This window comes from Lipotes vexillifer, unplaced genomic scaffold (genome assembly GCF_000442215.2).
Source record: "Lipotes vexillifer unplaced genomic scaffold, Lipotes_vexillifer_v1.1 scaffold182, whole genome shotgun sequence".
Taxonomy (NCBI): domain Eukaryota; kingdom Metazoa; phylum Chordata; class Mammalia; order Artiodactyla; family Lipotidae; genus Lipotes; species Lipotes vexillifer.
This window is the reverse complement of record NW_006798798.1, coordinates 7,603,010-7,620,898: the sequence shown is the minus strand read 5'-3', so window position 1 is coordinate 7,620,898 and position 17,889 is coordinate 7,603,010. Positions and strand designations below refer to the sequence as shown.

The window sequence follows — 17,889 nt, the reverse complement described above, 5'->3', positions numbered from 1 at the left end:
TCCCAATGACAGTTTCCTAGAAGTTGTATTTCTGAATGACTATCAGGTATTTAGTAATTGCTAACAATATGGCAGGCCCTGGGCTAGCGTTTGAAGATTAGCATTAAAAGTGTAGTTGCTATCCTTCAGATCTTTATAATTGAGCAAGAAAAATGTAATCCTTACAGGAATAAAACTAAAGTAGGGGGTGATAAAGACCTCTAGACTAAATTAAGATGATATACCTCTGAAGATATAGATGGAAGACATTCTAGCAAGCTGAAAATTATTTTGAATTCATGGAATGTCTGGAAATGAATGGATTCATGCAGCAAGCTACATATCTTTTACATTTTTTATTACACTGATGTTAGATGCAAAGTGAGATTATTAGTATAAGATGTTTCAGCAGCTTTTGAAGAACATTATGGTTAGAAGGTCAGGAAGATATGAAGAAAAACAGCAATGAGACTTAATCAATACATTCATTACTCAGGAACTTCTAGCCATACTTTTCTACCCAGTAATCCAACATAGTTATACTTAGAAAACATAGATTTGTTCAGATATGTATTTGGAACACGAAGGGGTAAAGAAAAGTCATTCAGCATAAATACACTAGCTCTTATAAGAGTATCTTTAACTTTTCTACGAAATCAAGAGAAAGATATACTATCCTATGACCCTTAATGCCACTTCTTTTTTTATATTATTTATTTATTTATTTTTGTCTGCATTGGGTCTTCATTGCTGTGCGCTGGCTTCCTCTAGTTGTGGCAAGCAGAGGCTATTCTTCGTTGTGGTGCGTGGGCTTTTCATTGTGGTGACTTCTCTTGTTGCGGAGCATAGGCTTTAGACATGCGGGCTTCAGTAGTTGTGGCACGCAGGCTCAGTAGTTGTGGTGCATGGGCTTAGTTGCTCCGCAGCCTGTGGGATCTTCCCAGACCAGGGATCGAACCCATGTCCCCTGCATTGGCAGGTGGATTCTTAACCACTGCACCACCAGGGAATTCCCAATGCCACTTCTAAGTATATATTCAAGAGAAATGATTACATTTATCCACAAAATTATATGGGTAAAGATGTTAATAGCAGCTTTGTTTATTTTAACCCAAAAATGTTACCAACCAAAATGCCCTAGCAGGATGCATAAGAAAATTGTACTACATAACAATATGAAAAAAGAAAGTACTGGTACATTTACATAGATGAGTCTTAAAGGTATTATGCTGAGTGAAAGAAGTCAGTCACAAAAGAGTATGTACTGTATGATTTCATTTATGTGAAGTTCAAAAGTAGGTAAAACTAACCAATTATGATAGAAGTCAGAACATTGGCCACCCAGGGGGTATAGACCGGGAAGGGGCATGACTGAAACTTGTATGTTAGAAAAACCCTGTATCTCAATCTGGGTGGTAGTCACCCTCCTGTACACATAAAATAATCAAGCTGTATACTTAAGATCAGTGTCTTTTACATACTTTATGTGTATTATACTTCAATTTAAATAATCAAGGGGAAGAAGGATGGGGCCATTTAATAAAAGACTCTTGATATCTCCCTAGTGTAGATTAATGTGTGTGGCTCATGGACACCTGGCCCTTCAACAAAGACTGCTAATTGATGGTTCTTAATCTCATAGCAGGTTCTGATGATTAGGACTAAAAGAGAAAAAAAGACAAAAATTTATTCATTTTTGGCTGGATACAGTGGGCATGATTTCATCCTTCCCAGTCTGGATACTAAATGAGAGCGATGAGCCATGAGAATCTGAGAGTTGTAATGTAGGCTTAGAAGAATGCGTGGTCTGTGCAGTTTTCTCACTTCAGATGTGGAAGATCAACCAGGTTCCAGAAACCTTAAAGGAGGTTCTATATGGATGATATGGCCCCTCCTCTGGCCTGGAAGAGCAAGTTTGAACAGCCTAGTCACAAGTGTAGCTCAGCATCCCAGAATGCAGTACTGGTGGAAATCCTGTTAAAGTGCCCACACTTCTGTTTTAATGCAGGAGAACATCTGCTAGGAGTCCATCTGTTTACATCAGGGTTCCCTGGGGTTTGCAGAAAGCATAGAGGTCCCTAGACTCCACCTTATCTTCCCAATGTATATATGGGGGGAGGGTGGTTTGGAAGAAAAAAATGGAGGAGAAAAACCTTGACATTTTGTGAACTCCATGGCAAATCTGGTCTCATTGCCTCATTTTTTCCCTCCTCCCAGATAAGACTTCCCTGGATTCTGGGATTCTTGAGTAGATGAATTCCAAGGAAGACTGTCTAATTCTTGCAATTCTAAACTCATTGGTCATGTAAGTTGGTTTTCAGTGTTAAATTCTGTCATTTTTTTAGGTTATGTGAAGACTTTAATTTTTTATTTTGAAACCCTCCTATTTTTGGAGGAATGCATTCCAGGTTCCTCCTCTGTGCCCCCGTCTTCTCAAACCACTGTTCAAATGTGTACTGGAGAAATCAGCATTCCTAGGTAATCAGTCTTCTGTCTAGACCAGAGGTGATGCAAAAACAAAGTCCCTTCAGAGAGATACTTGACCATCTCTTGTCAGTTCTGCAATTTGATGATAAAGGATGATTTCATTTGCACATGGGAAAGTTCCGAACTTTTCCATAGACCCATGTCTGTAGATAAAATAGGATTCAGTGTTGATTGGCCTCAGCTGCTGCTAAGGTGCTCAGTCCTTCTGAGGAAGCTGCAGGACGCTTTAGGCTTAGGCCCTCACTTCATCCTGAGGCTAGCACTGCACCCAGCATTCCCTGCTTAGCATTCGCCCACACCATGGCCTCCATCTCAGAGCCCACCTGCATCTACTGGGCCTTCATCCTGCACAACGATGAGGTTATGGTCATGGAGGATAAGATCAATGCCCTAATTATAGCAGCCAGTGTAAATGTTGAACCTTTCTGGCCAGGCTTGTTTGCAAAGGCTCTGGCATTGGGAGCCTCATCTGCAATATAAGGGCTCAGGGACCTTCCCCAGCAGCTGATCCTGCACCAGCAGAAGGTCCTCCCCCTTCCACCACTTCTGCCCCAGCTGAGGAGGAGAAAGTGGAAGCAAAGAAGAATTTGAGGAGTCTGATGTTGACATGGGCCTTGATCTCTTTGACTAAACCTCTTTTGTTACATGTTCAATAAAAAGCTGAACTCTCTAAAACAAAACAAAACAAAACAAAAAAAGAATGTGGTGAAATCCCAGGCTTTGTGAGGCCTTTAGGGGTGGGCAAGGAAATGATTTAGAGCCTGCTTACAGATCCATGCTGGGAATTCCTGAGAGGTGAAAACCTATAGTAGGGTCCATTTTGTATCTGAAGAGCATGTACTGATTTCAGGTGATATATGTGTGACTCTGGATTAACCTGTAACAGTATTCTCTGGCTCAGAAATGAGAAAATTGTCTAGGGGGGGATGGGAGATGGAGTAGCAAGTAATAAGATACGATAGATAGGATGCTTCTAAAATGGCTCCCACTGATCCCTGCTTCCTGGTATTCACATCCTTCTGTAATCTCCTTTGCTTTAGTGTGGGATAGATTTAGTGACTTGCTTCTAATGAATAAAATATGGCAAAAGTGATGGGAGCTCACTGTTGAGATTAGGTTATAAAAGTCTGTAACTTGCTCATAACACTCTGGTTCTTTTTGCTTTCTCTGATGAAGCAAGTTTCCACGCTGTGATCTAAGGATGATCTCTGGCCAACAGCCAGCGAGGAACCAAGGCTCACACTCCGAATTCTATCAGCAACTATATGAGTGAGTTTTGAAGCAGATCCTTCCCCATTTGAGCCTTGAGATGACTGCTGCCCCAGCTGACACCTTGACTGCAGTCTGAGAGGGCGAGGACCAAGTTCAGCTGCAGACAGATTTCTGTCCCAAACTGATTTCTTATTCCTATGAAAGTAAACTTTAAAAATCTTTCTTGAAGCTTTCAGTATTTTATCTTTTTATTTCTCTTTGGAAATTTTGCTAAAATGTGCCTAGATGTAGGTACTTTTTTTTTTTTTTCTCGGTACGCGGGCCTCTCACTGTTGTGGCCTCTCCCATTGCGGAGCACAGGCTCCGGACGTGCAGGCTCAGCGGCCGTGGCTCACGGGCCCAGCAGCTCCACCGCATGTGGGATCCTCCCGGACCTGGGCACCAACCTGTGTCCCTGCATCGGCAGGTGGATTCTCAACCACTGCACCACCAGGGAAGCCTGGTACTTATTCTTTACTTAATTTTGTCAAAGATGTCACGTTTAGGACCACAGTTATTTTATGTACCATTGAAAAGGAAAGAAAACATTGAATTAAACTATGACATGTCTCTGATATAAAGATGCATTTCAGTTTCATAGATGTTAAAATGAAAAATATGTCAGAATAATTATTAAATAGAATTTTATTAACTTGGTAGGCCTCTCTCAAATTAAGGACTTACATCCTTATTTTGAGGTAATTTTCATTGATTACTACTATCTCTCCTCAATTAGCTCTATTGTCTTCTGGGACTTATATTAAATGGTTGGAGGAAAATCAGTTTCTATCTTTTATGTCGTTTTGTTCCATACATTGCATCTCTTTGTTACATTTGGTTTCTTCTGGGCTGTATACCAATTTAATCCCTGGCTTCCTAGTTCACAATTCAGCTGTGTGCATTCTGGTTTTCAGCCCATTTATTGAAAGTTTTTTTTTAACTTTTAAACTTTGAAATAATTATAGATACACAGGGAGTTGCAAGATAGTGCAGAGATAGTCCTGATTTTACTTCACGCAGTTTTTACCAATGGTTACATCTTACATAATTAGAGTACAATATCAAAGCCCAGAATTAGACATTGGTACAATGTGTTTATATAGTTATGTCATTTTATAATGTGCATAGATTCATGTAATCACCACTGCAATCAACATACAGAACTATTCCACCCCCACAAAGATGTTTCTCTACCCCTTTATAAATCACACCTGCACCCCACCCCACCATCCCTAATCCCTGGAAACCATTAATCTGTTTCACATTTCTATAATTTCGTCATTTCAAGGATGTTATATAAATGGAATTGTGTAGTACATGACCCTTTGAGATTGGCTTCCAGAACTAAACATAATGTTCTTGAGATCTATCTAAATTGTTACATGTATCAGTAGTTTATTCCTTTTTAATGCTAAGTAGTATTACATGGTATGGAGAACCATTTTTGTTGTTTCCATTTTAGGCTACTACAGATAAAGCTGCTATGAACAATCAGGCACACAATGCTATGTGGGCAAATTCTTTCATTTCTCTGGGATAGATGTCCAGGAGTACAACTGCTGAGTTATATGGTAAGTTTATATGTGTGTGTGTGTGTGTGTGTGTGTGTGTGTGTGTGTGTGTGTGTGTGTGTGTATGTTTATTTTAAAATGAAGTATAGTTGATTTACAGTGCTGTGTTAGTTTCAGGTGTACACCAAAGTGATTCAGTTTGTGTGTGTACATTAATATATTCTCTTTCAGATTCCTCTCCACTATGGGTTAGTACAAGATACTGAATATAGTTCTCTGGGCTATACAGTAGGTCCTTGTTTATCTATTTCATATAGTGTGTATTTGTTAATCCCAAACTCCTAATTTACTCCCCACCCCCGCCCTTTATTTTTTAAAGAATTGCCAAACTATTTCTCCAGAGTGGCTATACCATATTACATTCCCACCAGGAATATGCAAGAGATCCATTTCTCAACATCCTTGCCAGAATTTATAGTATTGTTGCTATTTTCAATTTTAGATTTTCTAATAGGCATGTGGTAGTTTCTCATTTTGGTTTTAATTTTGCTTTTAGCTAATAGCTGGTGACACTGAATATCATTTCATGTACTCATTTGCCATCCATAAATTCTCTTTGGTGAAATATCTCTTCATGCCTTTTGCCCATTTTCTAAATATAATGTTGTTGTTTTTAACTGTTGAGTTTTGGGCGCTTTATATGTTCTATTTATGAGTTCTCTGTTAGATTATTGGGATTTGTTGGATTTCTGGTTGGGTATGCAAATACTTTCTTCCAGTCTGTAGCCTGTCTTTTCATCTGCTTAACAAGGTTTTAGCCGAGCAAAAGTTTTATATTTTAATAAAGTCTAATTTATCACTTACTTCTTTTATGATCATGCTTTTGGTGTCATGTGTAATGTGTCACCACCAATAATTAGGTCAGAAATATTTTGTTTTATCTTCTAAAAGTTTTATACTTTCCCTTTATAATTTATTATCTATTGTAAGCTAAATTTTGTATATGGTGTAATTTTTAGGTAGATTATTTTGCCTATGGATAGTCAATTGCTCCAGCACCATTTGTTGAAAAGACTATCCATCTTCCATTGTACTAAGTTACATCTTTGTCAAAAATCCATTTTCCATACTTGTGTAGGGCTATTTCTTTATCCTCTGTTCTGTTCCATTGACTTTATACCCAACCCCTGCCAATATCATACAGTAGAGTACTATAGCTATGTAATTAGCCTTAAAACTGGGTAGAGGGAGTCTTACCACTTTATTCTTCTTTTTCAGAATTGTATTAGCTACTGCAGTTTGTCTCTCCACATAAATTTTAGAATATTGTATTAAAAACCTTGCTGAGATTTTGATAGGAATTGCATTAAACCTGTATATCAGTTAGGGGAGAACTGACATTTGACTATGTTGAATTTCCAATCTCTTAACAAGGAATACCTATTTATTTAGATCTTAAATTTCTTATCAGTGTTTTGTACTTATCTGCTTATAAGTTCTATACTTGTTTTGTTTGATTTTCACCTAAGTATTTAATTCTTGACACAGTTGTAAATAGTATTCAATTTTTGTTTCCACATGTTCATCACTAGTAATAGAAATACAACTGATTTTGCAAGTTGATCTAGTATCTTATGACATTGCTAAAATCACTTATTTCTAGAAGTTCATCTGTAGTAGATTCTGTGGGATTTTCTACATAAACCGTCACATTATCTGCAAAAAGGGACAGTTTTAGGCACTCCTTTCTGAGCTGTAAATGTTTAAATCCCTATTGTGCCTTATTTCACTGCATAGAACTTACAGAGTTATGTTGAGTAGCAGTGGTGAGAGTGAATGTCCTTGCCTTGTTCCCAGTCTTATGGGTAAAGCATTCAGTCATTCACCATTACATATGATGATAACTGTAGATTTGTTGTAGATACTCTTTATCAAGTTGAAGAAGCTACCCAATCATTCCTAGCTTCCAAAAGTTTTTCTTTTTTAATCATGAATGGGTTATGAATTTTGTCAAATACATTTTCTACATCAGTTGATATGATCAAGTAATTTTCTAGTCTGTTAATATGGCAGATTACATTGATTTTCAAATATTGAACCAGCCTTGCATGTACTGAATGAACCCTACTTGTCATGGTTAATAGTAATTCTTTATATGCTGCTAAATTCTATTAGTATTTTGCTAAGGAGTTTGCAGCTATATTCATGAGAAATATTTGTTGGTAGTTTTCTTTTTTGGACTGTCTGGTTTTGGTGTCAAGTCAATACTGGCTTCATAGAATGAATACTGGCATTTGGTATAAAGTTTGTACTGGCTCCATAAGTGATCCTATGCTTCTCGAAGAGATTGTCTAGAGTTGGAGTTGGTTCTTTAAATGTTTGGCAGTTCAACTGATCCTGTGGAAAGCTAAAAAGAAAGGAAAAAAAAAGTTCAGTAGAATTCTCTACCAAAATTATCTGAGCCTAGAGATTGTATTTTGGGGAGATTTTAAATTATGAATTCAATTTCCTTAATAGTTATATAGGGCTATTCAAATTATCTATTTCATAATTAGTATTAGTTTGTTTTTCATTAAATTGATCCATGTAATATGATTCATTTATTGTTTTATTTATTATGCCTTGTTATTTATTTATTTGTATAATTCATTCACAGTATCATACTCGTTTCAGGTGTACAGCATAGTGCTTCAGTATTTTTACAGATTATACTCCATTAAAGTTTATTATAAGATAATGGCTATAATCCCCTGTGTATACAATATATCCTTATTGCTTATCTATTTTATGCATAGTAGTTTGTATCTCTTAATCCCATACTCCTAATTTGCCCCTCCCTCTTTCCTCTCCCCTTTGGTACCCTCTAGTTTTTTTTTTGCTTTATCTGTGAGTCAGTCTCTGTTTTACATATACATTAGTTTCTCTTTTTTTTTTTAGATTCCACATATAAGTGATATCATACAGTATTTGTCTTTCACTCTCTGATTTATTTCACTAAGCATAATATTCCCTAGGTCCATCCATGTTGCTGCAAATGGCAGAATTTCATACATTTTTATGGCTGAATAGTATTCTATTGTGTACATATAGCATAACTTTTTTTTAAATAAGTGTATAGTTGTTTTACAATGTTGTGTTAGTTTCTACTGTACAGTGAAGTGGAGTTCCCTGTGCTATACAGCAGGGTTTTTTTTTTTAATTTTTAAATTTTTTTTATTTTTCTATAGAGCAGGCTCTTATGAGTTACCTATTTTATACATATTAATGTATATATGTGAATCCCACTCTCCCAATTCATCTCCCCCCAACCCTTCCCCCTTGGTGTCCATACATTTGTTCTCTACATCTGTGTCTCTATTTTTGCCTTCAAACCGGTTCATCTGTACCATTTTTCTAGATTCCACATATATGTGTTAATATACAATATTTGGTTTTTTCTTTCTGACTTACTTCACTCTGTATGACAGTCTCCAGGTCCATCCACATCTCTACAAATGACCCAATTTCATTCCTTTGTATGGCTGAGTAATATTCCACTGTATATATGTACCACATCTTCTTTATCCATTCCTCTGTTCATGGACAACTTGGTTGTTTCCATGTCCTGGCTATCATAATAGTGCTGCAATAAATACTGGAGTACATGTGTGTTTTTGAATTATGGTTTTCTCTGGGTATATCCCCAGTTGTGCAATTTGCTGGGTCATACAGTAATTCTATTTTTAGTTTTTTAAGGAACCTCCACAATGTTCTCCATAGTGGCTGTATCAATTTACATTCCCACCAACAGTGCAAGAGGGTTGCCTTTTCTACACACCCTCTCCAGCATTTATTGTTTGTAGATTTTCTGATGATGCCCATTCTAACAGGTGTGAGGTGATACCTCATTGTAGTTTTGATTTGCTCTTCTCTAATAATTAGTGATGTTGAGCATTTTTTCATGTGTTTGTTGGCCATCTGTATGTCTTCTTTGGAGAAATGTCTATTTAGGTCTTCTGCCCATTTTTTGACTGGGTTGTTGTTTTGATATTGAGCTGCATGAGCTATTTATATATTTTGGAGGTTAATCCTTTATCCGTTGATTCATTTGCAAATATTTTCTCCCTTTCTGAGGGTTGTCTTTTCATCTTGTTTGTAGTTTCCTTTGCTGTGCAAAAGCTTTTAAGTTTCATTAGGTCCCATTTGTTTATTTTTGTTTTTATTTCCATTCTAGGAGGTGGGTCAAAAAAGATCTTGCTGTGATTTATATCAAAGAGTGTTCTTCCTGTTTTCCTCTACGAGTTTTATAGTGTCCAGTCTTACATTTAGGTCTTTAATCCATTTTGAGGTTTTCTTTGTGTGTATGGTGTATTCTAATTTCATTCTTTTACACGTAGCTGTCCAGTTTTCCCAGCACCACTTATTGAAGAGACTGTCTTTTCTCCATTGTATATCATTGCCTCGTTTGTCATAGATTAGTTGACCATAGGTACATCGGTTTATCTCTGGGCTTTCTATCCTGTTCCATTGATCTGTATTTCTGTTTTTGTGCCAGTACCATACTGTCTTGATTATTGTAGCTTTGTAGTATAGTCTGAAGTTGGGGAGCCTGATTCCTCCAGCTCAGATTTTTTTTCTCAAGATTGCTTTGGCTATTTGGGGTCTTCTGTGTCACCATACAAATTTTAAGATTTTTTTGTTGTAGTTCTGTGAAAAATACCATTGGTAATTTGATAGGGATTGCATTGAATCTGTAGATTGCTTTGGGTAGTATAGTCATTTTCACAATATTGATTCTTCCAATCCAAGAACATTGTATATCTCTCCATTTGTTTGTATCATCTCTGATTTCTTTCATCAGTGTCTTATAGTTTTCTGAGTACAGGTCTTTTACCTCCTTAGGTAGGTTTATTTCTAGGTATTTTATTCTTTTTCTTGCAATGGTGAATGGGATTGTTTCCTTAATTTCTCTTTCTGATCTTTCATTGTTAGTGTATAGGAATGCAGAAGATTTCTGTGCGTTAATTTTGTATCCTGCAACTTTACCAAATTCATTGATTACCTCTAGTAGTTTTCTGGTGGCATCTTTAGGATTCTCTATGTATAGTATCATGTCATCTGCAAACAGTGACATTTTTACTTCTTCTTTTCTGATTTGGATTCCTTTTATTTCATTTCCTTTTCTGGTTGCTATGGCTAGGACTTCCAAAACTATGCTGAATAATAGTGGTGAGAGTGGACATTCTTGTCTTGTTGCTGATCTTAGAGGAAATGCTTTCAGTTTTTTACCATAGAGAATGATGTTTGCTGTGGGTTTGTCGTATATGGCCTTTATTGTGTTCAGGTAGGTTCCCTCTATGCCCAATTTCTGGAGAGTCTTTTTTTAAATAAATAAAATTATTTGCTTATTTGCTTATTTGTTTATTTATTTATTTATTTATTTATTTATTTATTTATTTATTTATTTATTTATGGCTGCATTGGGTCTTCATTGCTGCGTGTGGGCTGTGGCAAGCAGGGGCTACCCTTTGTTGTGGTGCACGGGCTTCTCATTGCAGTGGCTTCTCTTGTTGCAGAGCACGGGCTCTAAGCACATAGGCTTCAGTAGTTGTGGCACTCGGGCTCAGTAGTTGTGGCTTGTGGGCTGTAGAGTGCAGGCTCAGTAGTGTGGCACATGGGCTTAGTTACTCCATGGCATGTGGGATCTTCCCAGACTGGGGCTCGGACACACGTCTCCTTCATTGGCAGGCAGATTCTTAACCACTTCACCACCAGTGAAGTCCCTCTGGAGAGTTTTTATCATAAATGTGTGTTGAATTTTGTGAAAAGCTTTTTCTGCATCTATTGAGATGACCATATGGTTTTTATTCTTCAGTTTGTTAATATGGTGTATCACATTGATTGATTTGTGTATATTGCAGAATACTTGCATCCCTGGGATAAATCCCACTTGATCATGGTGTATGATCCTTTTAATGTGTTGTTGAATTCTGTTTGCTTGTATTTTGTTGAGGATTTTTGCATCTATATTCATCAGTGATATTCGTCTGTAATTTTCTTTTTTTGTAGTATCTTTGTCTGGTTTTGGTAGCAGGGTGATGGTAGCCTCGTAGAATGAGTTTGGGAGTGTTCCTTCCTCTGCAATTTTCTGGAAGAGTTTGAGAAGGATGGGTGTTAGCTCTTCTCTAAACGTGTTATAGAATTCACCTCTGAAGCAATCTGGTCCTGGACTTCTGTTTGTTGGAAGATTGTTAATCACAGTTTCAATTTCGTTACTTGTGATTGGTCTGTTCATATTTTCTATTTCTTCCTGGTTTTGGAAGGTTATACCTTTCTAAGTATTTGTCCATTTCTTCCAGGTTGTCCATTTTATTGGCATAGAATTGCTTGTAGTAGTCTCTTAGGATGCTTTGTATTTCTGTGGTGTCCGTTGTAACTTCTCCTTTTGCATTTCTAATTTTGCTGATTTGACTCCTCGCCCTCTTTTTCTTAATAAGTCTGGCTAAAAGTTTATCAATTTTGTTTATCTTCTCAAAGAACCAGCTTTTAGTTTTATTGATCTTTGCTATTGTTTTGTTTCTATTTCATTTATTTCTGCTCTGATATTTATGATTTCTTTCCTTCGACTAACTTTGGGTTTTGTTTGTTCTTCTTTCTCTAGTTCCTTTAGGTGTAAGGTTAGATTGTTTATTTGAGGTGTTTCTTGTTTCTTGAGGTAGGATTGTATTGCTATAAACTTTCCTCTTAGAACTGCTTTTGCTGCATCCCATAGGTTTTGGATTGTTGTGTTTTCATTGTCATTTTTCTCTAGGTATTTATTTCCTCTTTGATTTCTTCAGTGATCTCTTGGATATTTAGTAGCGTATTGTGTAGCCTGCATGTGTTTGTGTTTTTACTTTTTTTTCCCTGTAATTTATTTCTAATCTCATAGCACTGTGGTCAGAAAAGATGCTTGATACAATTTCAATTTTCTTAAATTTACCAAGGCTTGATTTGTGACCCAAGATGTGATTTATCCTGGAGAATGTTCCGTGTGCACTTGAGAAGAAAGTGTAATCTGCTGTTTTCAGATAGAATGTCCCATAAATATCAGTTAAATCTATCTGGTCTGTTATGTCATTTAAAATTTGTTTCCTTATTAATTTTCTGTCTGTATTATCTGCCCATTGGTGTAAGTGAGGGTTAAAGTCCCCCACTATTATTGTATTACTGTCGATTTCCTCTTTTATAGCTGTTAGCATTTGCCTTATGTATTGAGTTGCTCCTATGTTGGGTGCATATGTATTTATAATTGTTATTATCTTCTTGGATTGATCCCTTGATCATTATGTAGCATCCTTTCTTGTCTTTTGTAACATTCTTTATTTTAAAGTCTATTTTATCTGATATGAGTGTTGCTACTCCAGCTTTCTTTTGATTTCCATTTGCATGGAATATCTTTTTCCATCCCCTCACTTTCAGTCTGTATGTGTCCCTAGGTCTGAAGTGGGTCTCTTGTAGACAGCATATATATGGATCTTGTTTTTCTATCCATTCAGCAAGTCTGTGTCTTTTGGTTGGAGCATTTAATCCATTCACATTTAAGGTAATTATTGATATGTATGTTCTTATTACCATTTTCTTAATTGTTTTGGGTTTGTTTTTGTAGGTCCTTTTCTACTCTTTGTGTTTCCCACTTAGAGAAATTCCTTTAGCATTTGTTGTAGAGCTGGTTTGGTGGTGCTGAATTCTCTTAGTTTTTGTTTGTAAAGCTTTTGATTTCTCTGCTGAATCTGAATGAGATCCTTGCTAGATATTCTTGGTTGTAGGTTCTTCCATTTTATCACTTTAAATATATCTTGCCACTCCCTTCTGGCTTATAGAATTTCTGCTGAGAAATCAGCTGTTAACCTTATGGGAATTCCCTTGTATGTTGTTTGTCGTTTTTCTCTTGTTGCTTTTAATAATTTGTCTTTTATTTATCAATTTGATTACTATTTGTCTTGGTGTGTTTCTCCTTGGTTTTATACTGTAGGGGACTCTCTGTCCTTCCTGGACTTGGGTGGCTATTTCCTTTGCCATGTTAGGGAAGTTTTTGACTATAATCTCTTCAGATATTTTCTTGGGTCCTTTCTCTCTCTCTTCTCCTTCTGTGACCCCTATAATGCGAATGTTGGTGCGTTTAGTGTTGTCCCAGAGGTCTCTTAGGCTGTCATTTCTTTTCATTGTTTTTTCTTTGTTCTGTGGCAGTGATTTCCATTCTGTCTTCCAGGTCACTTGTCCTTCTGCCTCAGTTATTCTGCTACTGATTCCTTCTAGTGTATTTTTCATTTCACTTATTGTATTGTTCATCTCTGTTTGTTCTTTAATTCTTCTTGGTCTTTGTGAACCGTTTCCTGCATCTTCTCAATCTTTGCCTGCATTATTTTTCTGAGGTCCTGGATCATCTTCACTATCATTATTCTGATTTTTTTTCCTGGAAGGTTGCCTATCTCCACTTCATTTAGTTGTTATCTGGGGTTTTATCTTGTTCCTTCATCTGGGACATAGTCCTCTGCCTTTTCATTTTGTCTTTCTGTGATTATGGTTTTCGTTCTGCAGGCTGCAGGATTGTAGTTATTCTTGTTTCTCCTGTCTGCCTTCTGATGGATGAGGCTAAGAGGCTTGTGAAAGCTTCCTGATGGGAGGGACTTGTTGGTGTGTAGACCTAGGTGTTGCTCTGGTGGGCAGAACTCAGTAAAACTTTAAGCCACTTCCCTGCTGATGGGTGGGGCTGAGTTCCCTCCCTTTTGGTTGTTTGCCCTGAGGCAACCCAGCACTGGAACGTACAGGCTGTTTGGTGGGGCTAATGGTATGTGGACTCCACTCTGGGAGGGCTCCCGCCAATGAGTACTTCCCAGAACTTCTGCTGCCAGTGTCCTTGTCCCTGCGGTGAGCCACAGCCACCCCCTGCCTCTGCAGGGGACCCTCCAACACTAGCACGTAGGTCTGGTTCAGTCTCCCATAGGGTCACTGATCCTTCCCCCTGGGTCCTACTTTGTGTGTGCCCTCCAAGAGTGGAGTCTCTGTTTCCCCCAGTCCTGTCGATGTCCTGCCAATCAAATTCCACTGGCCTTCAGAGTCTGATTTCTGGGGATTCCTCCTCCCATTTCCAGACCCCCAGGTTGGGAAACCCTCCGTAGGGCTCAGAACCTTCACTCCAGTGGGTGGACTTCTGTGGTATAATTGTTCTCCAGTTTGTGAGTCACCCACCCAGTAGTTATGGGATTTGATTTTATTGTGATTGCACCCCTCGTACCATCTCATTTTGGCTTCTCCTTTGTCTTTGGATGTGTGGTATCTTTTTTGGTGAGTTCCAGTGTTTTTCTGTCGATAACTGTTCAGCAGTTAGTTGTGATTCCAGTTCTCTTGCAAGAGGGAGTGAGCACACGTCCTTCTACTCCACCATCTTGAACCAATCTCTATCATAACTTTTTATTTTTTAAAACATCTTTATTGGAGTATAATTGCTTTACAGTGTTGTTAGTTTCTGCTGTATAACAAAGTAAATCCGCTATATGCATATGTATATCCCCATATCCCCTCCCTCTTGCATATCCCTCCCACCCTCCTTATCCCACCCCTCTAGGTGGTGGCCAAGCACCAAGCTGATTTCCCTGTGCCATGCAGCTGTTTCCACTAGCTATTTTACATTTGGTAGTGTATATATGTCAGTGCTACTATCTTACTTTGTCCCAGCTTACCCTTCCCCCTCCCCATGTCTTCAAGTCCATTTACGTCTGTGTCTTTATTCCTGTCCTGCCCCTAGGTTCATCAGAACCATTTTTGTTTTTTATATTCCTTATATATGTGTTAGCAGATGGTATTTGTTTTTCTCTTTCTGACTTACTTCACTCTGTATGACAGACTCTAGGTCCATCCACCTCACTACAAATAACTCAGTTTCGTTTCTTTTCATGGATGACTAATATTCCATTGTATACATGTGCCACAACTTCTTTATCCATTCATCTGCCAATGGACACTTAGGTTGCTTCCATGTCCTGGCTATTGTAAATAGTGCTGCAACGAACATTGTGGTACATGTCTGTTTTTGAATTATGGTTTTCTCAGGGTATATGCCCAGTAGTGGGATTCCTGGGTCATATGGTAGTTCTATTTTTAGTTTTTTAAGGAACCTCCATATTGTTCTCCATAGTGGCTGTACCAATTTACATTCCCACCAACAGTGCAAGAGGGTTCCCTTTTCTCCACACCCTCTCCAGCATTTGTTTTCTACCATAACTTCTTTATCCATTTATCTGTTGATGGGCAATTGGGTTGTTTCTATAGCTTGGCTGTTGTAAATAGTGCTGCAGTGAACATTGGGGTGCATGTACCTTTTCTGACTAGTGATTTTAGTTTTTTCCAAATATATACCAGGGATAGAATTGCTGGATCAGATGGTAGTCTATTTTTAGTTTTCTGAGGAACCTCCATACTGTTCTCCATAGTGGCTGTACCAATTTACATTCCAACCAGCACTGTAGGAGGGTTCCCTTTTCTCCATAGTCTCTCCAGCATTTATTTGTAGACTTTTGGATGATAACTATTCTGACCATCGTGAGGTGATATCTCATTGTTGTTTTTATTGGCATTTCTCTAAGACTTAGTGATGTTGAGCATCTTTTCATGTGCCTGTTGGCCATCTGTATGTCTTCTTGGGAGAAATGTTTATTTAGGTCTTCTGCCCATGTTTTGATTGGGTTGTTTTTTCATATTGATTTATATGAGCTGTTTGTATATTTTGTAATATTAACCCCTTGTTGGCTGAATTGCTTGCAAATATTTTCACCCACTCTGTAGGTTGTCCTTTTGTCTTTTTGAAAGTTTCCTTTGTTGTACAAAAGCTTTTAAGTTTAACTAGGTCCCATTTGTTTATTTTTGCTTTTACCTTGGGAGACTGATCTAAGAAAATATTGTGACAATTTATGTCAAAACATGTTTTGCCTAGGTTCTCTTCTAGGATTTTATGGTTTCCGGTCTTACATTTACGTTCTTGATCCATTTTGAGTTTATTCTATATATGTTGTGAGGTAAATGTTCTAATCTCATTGTCTTACATTTAGCTGTCCAGTTTTCCCAGCACCACTAGTTGAAGAGACTGTCTTTTCTCCATTGTATATTCTTGCCTCCTTTGTCATAGATTAATTGACCATAGGTGCATAGGTTTATTTCTGGACTCTCTTCTGCTCCATTGACCTGCATGACTATTTTTGTGCCAATACCATGCTGAGTTTTTTTGTTGTTTTTGTTTTCTTTTTTTTTTTTTACTGACGAATAGTTGATTTACAATGTTGTTAGTTCCAGGTGTAGAGCAAAGTGATTCAGTTATACATATAACATCTTTCAGATTCTTTTCCCTTATAGGTTATTATAAAATATTAAGTATAGTTCCCTGTGTTATACAGTAGATCCGTGTTGGTTATCTGTTTTATATATAGTAGTGTATACATGTTAATCCGAAACTCCTAATTTTTCTCTCCCCCACTTCCCCTTTGGTAAACCATAACTTTGTTTTCTGTATCTGTGGGTATACTTCTGTTTTGTAAATAAGTTCATTTGTATCTTTTTAAAACAATATTTATCTATTTATTTATTGGCTGCCCTGGGTCTTAGTTGTGGTGTGCAGCATATTTGTTGCTGCATGCAAGGTCTTCATTGCAGCATGTGGGATCTTTTAGTTGCAGCATGCAGGGTCTAGTTCCCTGAGCAGGAATTAAACCTGGACCCCCTGCACTGGGAGCATGGAGTCTTAACCACTGGACCACCAGGGAAGTCCCTGTATTATTTTTTTAATATTCCACATATAAGTGATATCATATGATACTTGCCTTTTCCTGTCTGGCTTACTTTTATTTAGTATGATAATCTCGAGGTCCATCCATGTTACAGCAAATAGCATTATTTCATTCTTTTTTATGGCTGAGTAATATTCCATCGTGTATATGTGTGTGTGTATATATATATATATATACATACACACTATATCTTCTTTATTCCTCTCTTTTTAAAATTTATTTATTTTTGGCTGCATTGGGTCTTCGTTGCTGCACACGGGCTTTCTCTAGCTGCAAGTGCAGGCTACTCTTCGTTGCGGTATGCAGGCTTCTCATTGCGGTAGCTTCTCTTGTTGCAGACCATGGGGTCTAAGTGTGGTGTGTGGGTGTCAGGAGTTGTGGCATGCAGGCTCAGTAGTTGAGGCTCACAGGCTCTAGAGCACAGGCTCATTAGTTGTGGCACACAGGCTTAGTTGCTCTGCAGCATGTGGGATCTTCCCGGACCAGGTCTTGGACCTGTGACCCCTGCAGTGGCAGGTGTATTCCTAACTATTGTGCCACCAGGGAAGCCCCCTCCATCCATATCTTGATGGACATTTAGGTTGCTTCCATGTCTTGGCTATTGTAAATAGTGCTACAGTGAAGTTTATCATGCTGTTTTGATTACTGGAGTTTTGTAGTACAGTCTGAAGTCAAGGAAGGTGACACGTCCAGCTTTGTTCTTTTTCTCAGGATTGTTTAGGCAATTCTGGGTCTTTTGTGGTTCTATTTGAATTTTAGGATTATTTGTCCTAGTTCTGTGAAAAATATCATGGGTATTTTGACAGGGACTGCATTGAATCTGTAGATTGCTCTGGGAAGTATGGCCATTTTAACAATATTAA

The 17,889-nt window shown here is 37.7% G+C and overlaps 2 pseudogenes; one reads left to right on the top strand and one right to left on the bottom strand.

Annotated features, from left to right (window-relative positions):
* Positions 1 to 17,889, bottom strand: part of LOC103081758 (zinc finger protein 607-like) — a 72,169-nt pseudogene that overhangs the window by 41,734 nt on the left and 12,546 nt on the right.
* On the top strand, positions 2,767 to 3,097 carry LOC103082833 (60S acidic ribosomal protein P1 pseudogene; annotated as a pseudogene).